Source organism: Pecten maximus, chromosome 5, assembly GCF_902652985.1.
Source record: "Pecten maximus chromosome 5, xPecMax1.1, whole genome shotgun sequence".
Lineage (NCBI taxonomy): Eukaryota > Metazoa > Mollusca > Bivalvia > Pectinida > Pectinidae > Pecten > Pecten maximus.
Window position 1 is genome coordinate 11,178,543 of NC_047019.1, and position 13,863 is coordinate 11,192,405.

At 33.7% G+C, this 13,863-nt stretch overlaps 1 long non-coding RNA gene across 1 annotated transcript in view; it reads left to right on the forward strand.

The window, feature by feature from the left end:
- The window catches only part of LOC117327143, a 90,420-nt gene that overhangs the window by 40,285 nt on the left and 36,272 nt on the right, over nucleotides 1-13,863 (forward strand). The gene's annotated exons all lie outside the window — the stretch shown is intronic.

The window sequence follows — 13,863 nt, forward strand, 5'->3', positions numbered from 1 at the left end:
ACTAATCATGTCAATAAGCGTCAAAAATGTTTGACCTCATATCGCATAAGGAAATAGAATATTTCCAAATGAGGTCATGAAGACTTTCCTATTGCCGTCCTAAACCTGCATCTCTCGAAACCGTCCAATGTTAATTTCTGTGTCATTAGTCAATAGTTGAACTTGAAGTCGTGCAAATGGGAACGAGCCCTTGAATATCGAATCAACTGGGACATGAATGTTTTGATAAAAGTAATTATACAAATAATAAAGTTATTCTTCTTTTATCATTAGAAATGACATCAAAAGTAATCGTTAAACTTATGAAATCAAAGTTTCATGGAATGTTTAGCAAAATGGATGACGCAATTCTCTGTTGTTACTCTGTGTAAATTGATGACGCGGTCCTTTCCTGACTTTGATACTTAACATAAAGTGATGACGCAATCCTTTCATGATTTCAATACTCTACAAAAAGTGATGACGCAATCCTTTCATGAATTTAATGCTCTACGTAAAGTGATGATGCAGTCCTTTAATGATTGTGTTACTCTACATAAAATGATGACGCAGTTCTTCCATGATTTTGTTACTCTGCGAATATGATGCCGTTTTACTTAACGAAAATAAATACTGTGGGCCTGGTAGATTTAGATGACCCGCCGATATTTATGCAAATCGAGTAAAGGACCAGTATCACCGATGGATTTCTATGTACCCGTTGAATGCAAATCAAACCGGCATTCCTATATCAATTTCTCTTATTACGATGAATAATGCGCAAAATGATTATCTTTATGATTCTATTCATTTTTACTAGATTAATATGTGAAGTTTAAACTATGGATAGAGGACAGTTGAAATGCATAATAATACCAAGTTATATATCTGTATGAAGCATTCGTTTGAACTAAGGAATCTAATCAAAATCCGTAAGGCCGAATTGGAAATACTCATTGACCAACTCCCGATATAAAGCACATTTATCTTGATTTTCATACTCTGTAAATATCGATATATTCAGTATCTTTATCCGGAAATAACCTGTATGCATCCTGAAATATATGCTATATATTTTTCGGGAAAGTTTATTATTCCTATCAAAATATCCAGTATACATATCTCGAGAAATAGAATATACATGTATCGAGATATATCGAGATACGCGGTATATAAGTTTTCTTTGAGGTATCCAGTATACATAATTATGTAGAAAAGCATGTATGTTTTATTTTTTATGGATTTCTTTTACTATAATATATATATTATTCGATAGAAAACAAAAACAAAAACAAAAAACAAAAACAAAAACAAAAACAACGTGAATTGTTAAAATCGTATTATCACTCTCATTTAACTGATTAGACAAAAGTCGCGCACTAAGATTATCTGGATCTAAAGCGGTTTGGTCAGTTATAAGTGTCCTGGTGTTAGTCTTAATAAATATCTTCATTTGGTGCCGAGTTACTGTCATATTATGCAAATGCGCGAAAGCCTTACAAATGTAGTCCGTCTTGTCTAACTTCAGAATTCTTACAGTGATACGTCTTAATTATGAAATAAATTATTATAAGTGATTAATCAAATTAGCTTACAACATAGTTTTGTATATTTTAATGACGATAAACGTGTCATAAGTCACTATCATATTAACAGCCCTCGTACGTAAGAACATTTCCGTATACCTAACAGATCTTCTGTGTAACCAGGTACTTATAGCGCAAATTTCAAAGATGGTCTTCGATTCCGTAAAAATATCTGTCTTTATGTACTTTAAACGTTGTTAAGGAAATATGAATTCTTAGTTAAAATTGATTTATTATGTTTTGTTTATATACTCGTATAATTACTTCTTTTAGCTCTTTTTATCTTTGAAGAGTACAGAAAAGTACATTATGTTGGAACTTTATGTTTTATTCCTTACACACTGTTCTTAATACGAAATACTTACCTAAGTGTGCTATTCGCATGTGAGACGAGAAAAATGGTTGAAGCTTGAGAAAGTTTGTCAATCTCTGGCCTGTGAATTTTAACCACTGTAATCATTCAGTGATAGAACAAAATTCTAAATCACACTTGAAAAAATAGCTTAAAATTACACGTATATCGTTTCTATATTGTATAACACGTTGACATAGCTGTATCTATTTTATATAGCATTATCAATTCACCTGCAGAATATTGCTAAAATTATGACTCGTATAAGTGGTGTATTAGTCCAAAAAATATATCAAAATAAAGTTCTTAAACATAAAATCTAAGAATTGTAAATATTAATATTCGTGAAAACTTTGATGAGGGTATGTCAAACCAATTTGTTAATGGTGTTTCCTTCTGTGTCACGAAAGTAATAAAACAGAAATAAATTAATTTTACAACATATTTAAGTACAGTATTTACGACATGTCCAAGGTCATAGAACGTTTCAAACTTGGGGAACTCCGGATTTTAATATCGCTATTGATACCGTTGGTAAGCGGAAACACTAAATAGCAGTACATTGGAAATCCTCAAGACTTCGTTTGATAAATAATACTGGTTCTTCTGACACCTTGACATGACGTATTTGACCTACTATTTATAAACTTTTAACGGGCGGGGACTGTCAAAAATAAAATGGAATAGCTATCAAGTTAAGGAAGTTACAACATGTGATAGAAGTAGAAATTGCATGAAACGTTTACAACGAATGTAGAATCTGACATTTGGAAATATTGTTCAAGAATAGGTATTATTGGTATATAGAAATATTCTGCGACGCTGTTCTCGAGACATGAAATAATTGGAGTATGATTTTTCAATTGGTACAGTTGGAACAAAAACATTTGCAGATACTTACACCAGTCTCTTACATAAGTACTGTTAGATAATTAAAAGCATTTGCATCATTTGAAAAGATGCAACAGTAAAACAAATGTTATCAGCAAATATTTCATATAAGGAAGTTTCATCACATTCTGTCGGATGGAACTGGAGCATGCATGTCATTCTTAGTTTTCATCTAGAAGTTTATTTTTTTCGTTTAGAAAAATAAACATTGACATAATTTTGAGTATGCTTGCCTTCCTCCAAAAACGGTCACAGGAGAGCTCTCCGGAACTTTTCTCGGTTATGTGTTTGAAACCACACATTTACGCCAGTCAAATTAGTTTAGATTAAATAATTTGGATATGTTAGATATTGCTTATGCTAATTGTTTAAATATTTTACTATTTCCTATGCTAATGAGTTTGCTACGATTGTTACTTCTAATAGAGATAAGGTATTAATGACTATTGTTTACTAATACAGGGAATTAGCTTCAAACTATCAACTGCTTCTTATTTGATATTAAAAAAAATGAAATATATTTGAAGCTATTAGCTATTATCACTGGGAGCGTTAGTTGAAACTAACAACTGCTGCTTGTGATAGATACATGGTTATACATTCCAATCTATTAGTGCCAGGAGAATAAGTCAAGACTATCAACTGCATCCTCTGCTGATTTCAAAACTATTTACTGTTTTTGGTGAGGGGATTAGCTAAACCTCGAAACTGCTTCATGAAATATTATCTCTTATGGAGACTTAAGCTAGAACAACTATTTATTGTGTATGATAGATAATTTACTAAAATACCAATATTGGCTGTTTGGGAAGCCTTTATTTCTAAATGATTTCTACAATAGTGTATCTTTATATATCGAAAAACTTCATTTGATTAAAATATCTAGCCCGCCAAACAATCACGTTTCATTGAGACTTCACCTAATATAGCAGATTATAATATTTATTTCGTTTTATTGCAGGGGCTGCGGTGGCCGAGTGGTTAAGGTGTCCCGATACTTTAACACTAGCCCTCCACCTCTTGGTTACGAGTTCGAAACCTACGTGGGGCAGTTGACAGGTACTGACTGTAGGCCGCGGTTTTTCTCTGGGTACTCCGACATTCCTCCACCTCCAACCCTGACACGTCCTTCAATGACCCTGGCTGTTAATAGGACGTTAAACAAAAACAAACCAAATCGTTTTAATGCTCCTTAAAAAGTTGAACGAGCATTTCGTCCAGCACTTTTCATATTCAATTGATTCAAACCATCCTCTATCAAAAGTAGTTAACGGTGCTTGAATATTCGATAATATTTTACTCATATGTCCGTTTTTATGTATTTTTCTTTTGATGCCGATTTCAGATTTCTTTTCCATAATGATTAGACATGATTTAAAACACTTTATCTCGTACACATAGAACCCGTTCTGGATTGTCCCACGTGTTAGTAATTACAATATTGTTTTTGATATTGACATATTCATTAACATAACTGACAATATAATTATACCTAACAACAATATCGTTATAGTGATTGGATTAGGATTTCCATATTTAACATCCTCATACTTCAATCATTTATTAAATCATCATCATTGTCATCTCTGATCTGGCTGATGTATCGAGCAAGGACGGACACCTGTGAACAGTAAAATACAAAAAGTTTTTTCATCTTCGCTTCTTTGTATAAAAATATATCTATTATCAGAGATGATATTACAAATCTAAATAAATTCTTCAGAAAAAAAGAATTATATGATTCTAAATGTATTTTCGTGTTAAGATATTAAAGTAATTATGTATCAGATTATAAAAGCATAATCACGGTTTTTGTTGTTAAGCTGTATTTACGCGTTAAAGTGGATGTTGTTTGTCTGACCCTCCACACATAGAGAAACGGGACATAGGTCGGGGCGGAAGGCATCCCTGTACGTAAACACGCCGAAGCTAGTGGCCGGAGGAAGTAGCTTAGAAAGGTAAAAGTGTGGAATGAAAGCGTTAACCAACCGTGAGCGCGGGGATGACTGGATCAAAACGGTCAGAAATTGGCGGAATTGCTGAAACGTGTTATACCATACTTTTGTACAGGGCGAAAATGACAGGTATAGAAAGCAACAGTGTACAGAGTATTCCAGGCAGAAAACGGAACATCCACGGCCGGCTACTTCTAATGCGAATCCGATGTAATTAAAAGATCGTGAAGTACTGTTTCTTAGCACTTTTTGATGTCATACTCGTCCAGATTATTCATAATCGATAGAGGCTATTTTACACGTGTGAACCGTCCTAAGGGTTACGTGCTCTATTGTCATGATAATTTTTGTTGTTCGGTACAGCGAGTTCTGTGTTGTGTTACCTAGCTCCGCAGCTGATTCACTTTGAACGTATTTCTTACATCATCCTATATCAGGTAAACACAAATATACCTGGATTTTCTATGTCTGATCATTACGGCCGTCTTAGTAAAGGATTGGCCAGTGTCTGTTTCGCATTCTACTAACAATGCTTTCATTCAAGTGATTTTAATTTTTTCATATTGCCTTCACGTCTCAAACATTCGGTACATTAAGCAAACTAAAGTGATGACAAAATGAAAGGTTACGGGGTGCGTCCCGAAAATTCCCTATGTTATCTGTATTTGGATTTGAATTCCTTAATTAGAAATGGCAAGCATTGAAGTTATTCTTTGATAACAGTTGATAAAGGCAATTGTAGGCGCAAAAGTATTTCTCTCTTTTTTTTCTGTGTGATACCAAACGTATTTTTAATATTTAACCAGACTGACGTCAGTTTCCATTAAATAATGGAATTAAAAAAAACAAAAAAAAACAAAAAAAAAAAAAAACAAAAAAAAACAAAAAAACAACAACCTCATAACTTTTCTAATCTCATTTCGTTACCATAAATCTAACAACAACGAGAAATGAAAACATTTTAACGTTGTAAAACATCAGCTGCTTGCTATATGGAAATGGAAGCCGAATTTCGTCGTTAAATTAAGATAAAGACAGATGGGAAGAAAACAAACAATGCAATAGGTTATATACGTTTGTTGAGTGTGGATATCAAATCCAAGGGTGAGGGATTTGTTACATGCTTTCAGAGGTTTTATCGACGTTCTGAGCCCTCGTCGCCAGAGCAGTTTATTCCTACCAGCAACAATACGTAATAGGATGCCTCTTTCTCTCTTGGCAAATCACGCCGTAGTCATTTTAAAAGCAAATGTTGTTATAGCAAAAGTTTATACAATGTACTTAACGATAAAACCATATATGGAGGGGGAAATAACGCGGTGGCTGAGTGGTTAAGGTGTCCCGACACTTTCACACTAGCCCTCCACCTCTGGGTTGCGAGTTCGAAACCTACGTGGGGCAGTTGCCAGGTACTGACTGTAGACCGGTGGTTTTTCTCCGGGTACTCCGGCTTTCCTCCACCTCCAAAGCCTGCACGTCCTTAAATGACCCTGGCTGTTAATAGGACGTTAAACAAAAACAAACCAATACCGTACATCGTATGTACGCTTACCATTTAATGGCACATGTGAAAGAATGTTTTTATGAAATTGAATCAGATGCAAACGGCAATGAACAGCCAAAAGAGACGATCTGCCAGTTTTGTCGTTATCTCAATGTGAAGCCATGACAAATAGAAAAAGGTCAACGAGTGCAACTTTTGGGATTTTTAGGATTCTTCCACCTCTGAAGATTAACATAGTAGTTTCTTAATATTACTTCGAATGTTGAAATCACCTACATCCTGGACCATTGCCTGTCCTTATTGGCTCTCTCAGATATGCTATGTTGACTTGACAATGGAATCCAATCGTCTAAAACCTATGAGAAGATAAAGATACACCTGTCACAAGGAAGGAAGGAGTTATACCACATGGAATTCCCGCATATGGCAGTATGTTTCAAACGTTAATTTGAAGAAAATATAATGTACGAAGTTGGCTTTTAAATTCATAATTACTAATCGTGTTACAGAAGATCTTAAATCATTTAAACGAACACTTTGAATAGTTACATTACCATAGGATCCCTGACACAATGACCAAGTCAGTTTTAATGTATGCACCATTGTTTGTCATTCCGCCAACCCGACATATTCTTTAGCAGTGTCTCTAAAATAAGGCGAAACGAAGTACTATTTAAAGAAAGAAATACATAGATTAAGAAAACCTCATAAAAAGCACGTATTTATTGCATCAAAAAGCCATTATGTCTGTTTAGGAATTGGAACTAAAGAGTTCATAATGTTGAATGGTTTGCATTTATATAAACATGAGGATAAATATCACTATTTCTAATTCCTTAAATATATCTCACTGTAAATCTGCTCTATTAATTTTTTTTTTTTTATCTTTTCCAGCATATGGATAATTTATTATAGGATACAGGGGGCGATTTTCGCTTAGTGTATGTCACGTATCCTCAACAATGAATTAGATTATTTTGTACATCATTATTAGTACAGACCACTCTTTGTTTCACAATAGCCCTCTTTATACGAAACATGGAACCATAATAGGTGAAAGATAACAGTTAATAGACTTTATATAGCCTTTTGATTAATTAAGTCTTTATTGTAGAAGATATCGTACCTTTTAATATTGTCTTATACCTTTCTCGTTTATGAGTGGAGCTAACATTAGTTTCATGTTTGGTTCGGTTAAGGTCACAGACCAAAACCTTTTATTTTAAGGAAAACCTCAAAATGTCGTCCCGAAATTCCTTGTGCTGTCCCGATCACCAGAACGAATAAAAAATGGGTGGAAAAAACATATGTCAACGTACGTCTCGTAACACTATGTGGTCTGGAAAGTGACGGATGGTGACGTTGCTAACAAATTTATGTTGCCGGTACGTTACAGAGCGTGAAAAAGGCGGAACTTTTCTTCCGAGGATAACCTCACGTAATTTATTAGGCAACCTGACGGCGGCTAGTCACGGGTCCCATTTTCTTGTCGCAATAGAGAAATATATCAAAACGAGGTTTTCCTGTCTCATTTTTTATATCTAATGACAAATGTTTACAAGGGTTAAAACGATTAAAGAAAGATATCACTACTTTATGCTACTTACAATTATGGATTTTTCTTGAGGTGGAACTGTTTATAGACCCGAGAAAGGAATTATTGACCTATACAATGATGATACAATTAACGTAACTTTGTTGTTTTTCTTTGTTTTCGTTAACATCAACTCCTGTTTTATATTTTGCTGTCAACAGTTATTACTGTTTATCGTTGGTTTTGTTGTTGTTTCTTCATGTTTCATCTACACTTTTTGTTTCGTTTTGCTTTTGGTTTTTGGTTTTTTATTTGTTGTTGTTTGTTTTTTGTTTTGCTCCCTATTCCTATTTATGTCTTCAACTATGGTTTAAGGTCCTCGGTTCATTTCTGATGTTTTTGTCTGTTGACTCTAAAACATAATCGTATTTCAGGATCAAAATGAAAATGCGTTCAATACAGTAGTACCTGTGTTGCATTTATAAGATATGATTCCTTTATTTCTTTGAGAAGAGTTTTTATTTAAAACAAGTTTTTTTCTTGAAACTTAACCTCATTTGTTCCGGATTAAAACGAGTGAAATGTCTACTTGATATAGGCCATGTCTACGTAATTAATAGAGTTCGTCCAGTGCATAAAGAAATAATAACCTATTATGGTTCTGATCTTTGACCTTTAACCTTCAGCCTGACCAGGCAGGGCAATGAACCCTGGACAGGGTCGCATTAATTTATAAGTACTGACTGACATAAGAATAAAACTACAGGATTATTTTTGACGCAAATGCTCCTATTTCAACGTCTTTTCTATCTCTTTCTTTGTTTGTCTTGTTTTAATCAAGCCTCAATTTTGATAATCAACATCGATTAATTCTAACCTAATACTATGCTTTATGATTACATATTCTGTCAAAAAATTTAATGAAAGATGAACAAAAAAACAAAAAAACAAAAAACGCACACGCAAAAAAATCAAAAAAAAAAAAAAAATCGTTTGCCATCAACGGTAAAACGAAAGTCCAAATGAAATGACGTTCAGAACTGTTGAAATATAAAAACGTGTTTCTCAGCATACAGGTAAAATAATAAATTATAGTATGTGGAAAGTGTGAAACTACACATCAACGCTTATCAATGATGTCATACCGGACTAATAATCAGTGTAACACCTTCTTCGAAAATGTGCTCCTTAATGATCATGAATAATTAAAATCAACTTTTCATTTCGAAAAAAAAAAAATTGTTTCGCTTTTTTGTTTGTTTTCGTTTTCGTTTTTTTTTTTTTTTTTTTTTTGTGTTTAGACGTCTCCTCAGTTTCCGTTATTGTCTTACTGTCTTTCCGTTGGTTTTGCATCTTTTCTGTTCCTCTTGTTGCTCGCTTCTGTTTTTGGTGTCTACGATAGAAACATATCTGGAAATGAAAACTTCTCTGCAATGATTTTTTTAAGACGCTCCCATTGAACAAACTAAGTAAATGACAGAGACAGAATGTTAGCTTATCTTTTAGAATATATATTATGATGCAGCCGATCAAACCAAACATAAACTGCAGAAAGAAAATGTTAAATCGATCGCCATCTTGAATTATCCTCTTCTTTGCTGTTCAAATGTTTTCATAGCATTCGATCTATTTGCAAAAATCAATGATATAACTCCGTTACGGATATGATAAATTCATTTTGTTTACATTGACAAACAAGTTATTTGCGTAGCAAAACATCCCCTAACTCAAATCAAACTATTTTTATCTTCCACAGTTACTTCCCTTTGTTTCACTCTATCAGATGGTACGGCGATGAGTGTAACAATCGATGGATTGAGAATGTGCCCATGTGACGTCACCTCCCCTATCACTATATTCAAACTCTAGTGCCATAAAAAAAACTGGACGCGTTATTGATAATTGCGATATCAATGTACCCATGTCATCAGTTATGAGATGCTGGCAATTTTTACGGACTTTAGCAAGTACTTCCGTTTCCAAGATGGCTGGATGCCAGTGTCGTTTCACTTATCTACATACGGTGTAATGCTTCGATCATAACTCGTTTGTATTTTGTTTTTATAAATAGAAGCTTTTGTTACACGACAATTTGTCTTATGAAAACCCAACATGAGTTGGTAATGAAATATGGTTAGACCATACATATATATATCTATGTATATATAACCCATACGGCTGACATGTTTATCTATCTGTTAAAGGAACTATAATGACGTATATTGTGTATATTAAATGGTCCCTGGCTACTTCTATTTCATATCTAGGTCATGTTATATGATCTCGTGTCACTCACAAATCCCTAATTAGGTACATATTTCATCACAGAGAAAATTACCATTCCACTTATTTTTATTAACGTTTTAAGATTGAAATATACGACATAATTTTAACGTTATACTATAAATCGGGAAATGTCATAATGAAACTGATTGTCCGGAAACATTATATTCCACCTTGTAACATAGCCTTTGGTTTCATACTATTCATTAAAACACATGCTTGACTCAGATCGCAGATATTAAACGCTTGTGAGCCGCTGGACGCCATTGAATCCGTCTCCAAAATGCCAGAAATGATATCAATTCTATAATACTGATCTCAGTGCACGGGGAAATTCAGACGAATAATTATCATGAAAGTATTCGTTCCTTTGAAATCCAATATTGAAAATTATGAAATATTATTTTATAGCTATTGTACCTCCGAAACCAGTTTTTGACATTTCCTTCGACGAGTTTCCTCCGATGCCTCTTCGGTATCAATACAGTTCCTCAGCTTCATTGGTGGAGAGTCCTGGAAGGACACTTTGTAACCTGTAGCGTACTACCGTAGGTTATTCTCAATAACTGATGATATATTGTAAGGATTTGTGATATTATCATTTTTGTAAATTAGAATAAATCATTATTTAATACTTCCAAATCCGTTTGAAGTAATATCCTCAACCAAACCATTCACCAAGGAAAACATAACCAAATTAATAAACATTAACACATTTGATTAACACGATCTGATAATCTGAACTTCATTTTGTAATAACAGAAACATCTTATAATCTTATTCAAGCATGGAATATACCCTTGGCGACCTTATCCAACAGTGACGTGTTGTAGCACGGGCAAGATAACATACCGTCATAGCCGACGGTTGTCTGCAATGGGATCATATCCGGGGAAGGATAAAATAAAGTAAGATATGTTGGTAAAAATGACGGCGTCGAGCAAATAGTAGCACAACATGATTTTTTCAGCATAGTCGTATAATATTCTTTTGGCCCCGGATATGACGCGACAGGTGGCGTTACTGGTCAATATGAAGTATGTAATTGGTCAATGTAGCGGTAAATGCAAAATGCAGATATGCAGTTAAAAATGAAACAAAGTTAAGATTGAATGCAAGCTGAATAAATGGATGTATCTTTTCAAATGACACATTAATAGAATTATATTCCTGATTCAAATGCAGTCTTATTATCACAAAAAAATGATTCAAACTGATATAATTTTGTTATCTGTGCTGAAACGCATTAGTTCGTTAGTTTATTTCACAATCAATTTTACATTTATTAACCACCAGCATTAAAACTATGCCGTTTATTTTTTTAAAGATATTTCTTGTTATTGTTCATGGCTGGACAACGACTGTGTTAGTTACTTATCAATAAATGATAGGTATACGTAACATATACAGTAATTTATCAGAATCCGAAGAAACTCAAAAATCAAATGGAAGGCAATATGTTTTTAATCAAACTCTCAGAGAGGCTCTACAGGTGAAAATGAATTTTTGTTTTTTTAAATTAGGATAGAACCCTGTGTGACGTTGCTATATCACACTTTGAAGGACGAACGTTAAGTACTAAGACCTTTCAATTAAAACTGAGAAGTATAATGATAGATATTGTACCATCATTCTCGAGGGTTGTCCCGCCGGGTCTCGCTGTTAATTGAAGACGTCTATTTATCACATATCGTTCGAGCATTAGCATACCGCTCTGTCATTTTGAGCAAAAATTCCAAAAATACCAGTGCTTCGTCATTTACAGTTTTAGCACACACACAAAAAAACAACTCAAAATTCATGAAGGTTTGTTAAGTTTGAAAAGGTGTTATGATCTTTTAAGGGAAATAATGAGAACACGGCGACATTACATTGTCTACCAGATCATCTTTAGCTTTCTAGGCGTTAAAACAACGAGGAACTCCACAGCTCATTTGGGTTTACATTGTCGCTAATTTATTAGCAAACCACATGACGGCGAATGTATTAATTACCTACCTCTAATCAGGGATGTATGTATCACTATATATATATGTGTGTGTGTTTGTTCTTACATGCATTATATAACTCACAAAAATTACGTTGTTAAGTGAGAAAACACTTTACTACACACTCATTAATTTTGAGTAAAAAACCGAAGCGAAATTAAAAATACCACGAGAAGCTGTTATAGGTATTTTGACAATAATAAAAAGGCTGTCGTGCCAGGCGATTGCTCCAACATTGTTGCTAATTACAAGATGAAATTAACTTAAGTGGACAAATTAAATGGATGTACATTTATAAAGACACTGTCTTATATTTTATCTTAATTGGTAGTAGATGTTTGTAGTACCAAGCTTATATAGCGTAATATTTTCTGCAGTCATTTGATGAAGTCAAGGTTAGCCGTGTGAACCCTTTGATTTAAAAGTAGAGTAATATTATGCCACATTGGTATATCATTTCAAAATGAATCCTATTGATTTTGTTCTTGTATGTAATACAATCGAAATGTCTACTACACAAATCTGAACTAAACCGAAGCAGTATTAACATTTGTATTCTAGTTAATGTATACATCTATCCTTTCAATTGAAAACAGAATAAACCGACTCTTTCATAGGCATACTAACGCTTTAAAGAGTCGAGCTAACGCATTACGTAGTCATATTAACACTTCATACAATCACCCCGGACGTTATACCTAGTCAAACTGACGCTTTAAATTATGTTCCTTAGTCACATTAGTTTGTAAAGTGGCACTAATGCTAGAAATAGTCTAACGTATGATTTACTTGGTCGAAATAAAGCTTGAAATAGACACGCCAACGCTTAACATCCACACTTGTGCATTCAAGAGTGCATGGTCATGATAACGCTTGAAATACACACGCGCTTTACATAGAAATATCGATATTTTGTTTAGCCGGACTAACACTTTACACATTCTTACTGAAAAAAGGTCGAAATTGCGCATAACATAGTCACATCGACGCATTTTGCGGTCACACATGTAATTTTCTTGTCACTCTGACAAAATTCGTTGTTACACTGGCGCTTTACATAGTCACACAAATGTCTTCATGGATCCGGAGTGGCTATACAGAGTTATATTAAAAGCGTGCACGGTGTCACAACGACGCTTTGCATGCTGTATGGTCATAGTTTTATATTAAGTAGCACTAATGCAAAGAATCAAGCTAAATTAAATGCAAAACATTAATTAACGATAATTTCTGTTAATTGCAATTTGATATACTAAGTTAAGATATCTAATTATTTCAATTTGTCATTATGTCTTTGTGCATGGAACAATTATGCATCATCAAGTTTAAGTAATGCTACACATCGTGCATTTCAAATTCTATGTTTAGATGCCGAAAATGCTCCCCTAATTGCAGTTAATGACGACAATGGGGCATTATTCCTTAAGTGATAAATTTACGTGTAGATATTTCTGAAAGAAATCTGCATAAATATCTTTACTTTCGCTGTTTTACTTAAGTGATGCAATTAAGGACTTTCGTGTTAAATTAACGCACCATTTGATGCAAACAAATTGAGTAGTGAGAACAATTTGTTTCGGACAGAGGAAGCACTCTATTCCTTTTTGTCATTTTCTTCCATTAACTAAATTTTCTGGTCTTTGCGAAATGTGATTATATGACATTTTTATATGATTATTTAATAGTTTACTGACATAAACAAGCCCCATGATAGGGCTGGTTTGTTTTAATCTAAATCCCGACAAAGCTTAGTCTATAACAGAATGAATTATTTCATCTAAACGTTTCGGT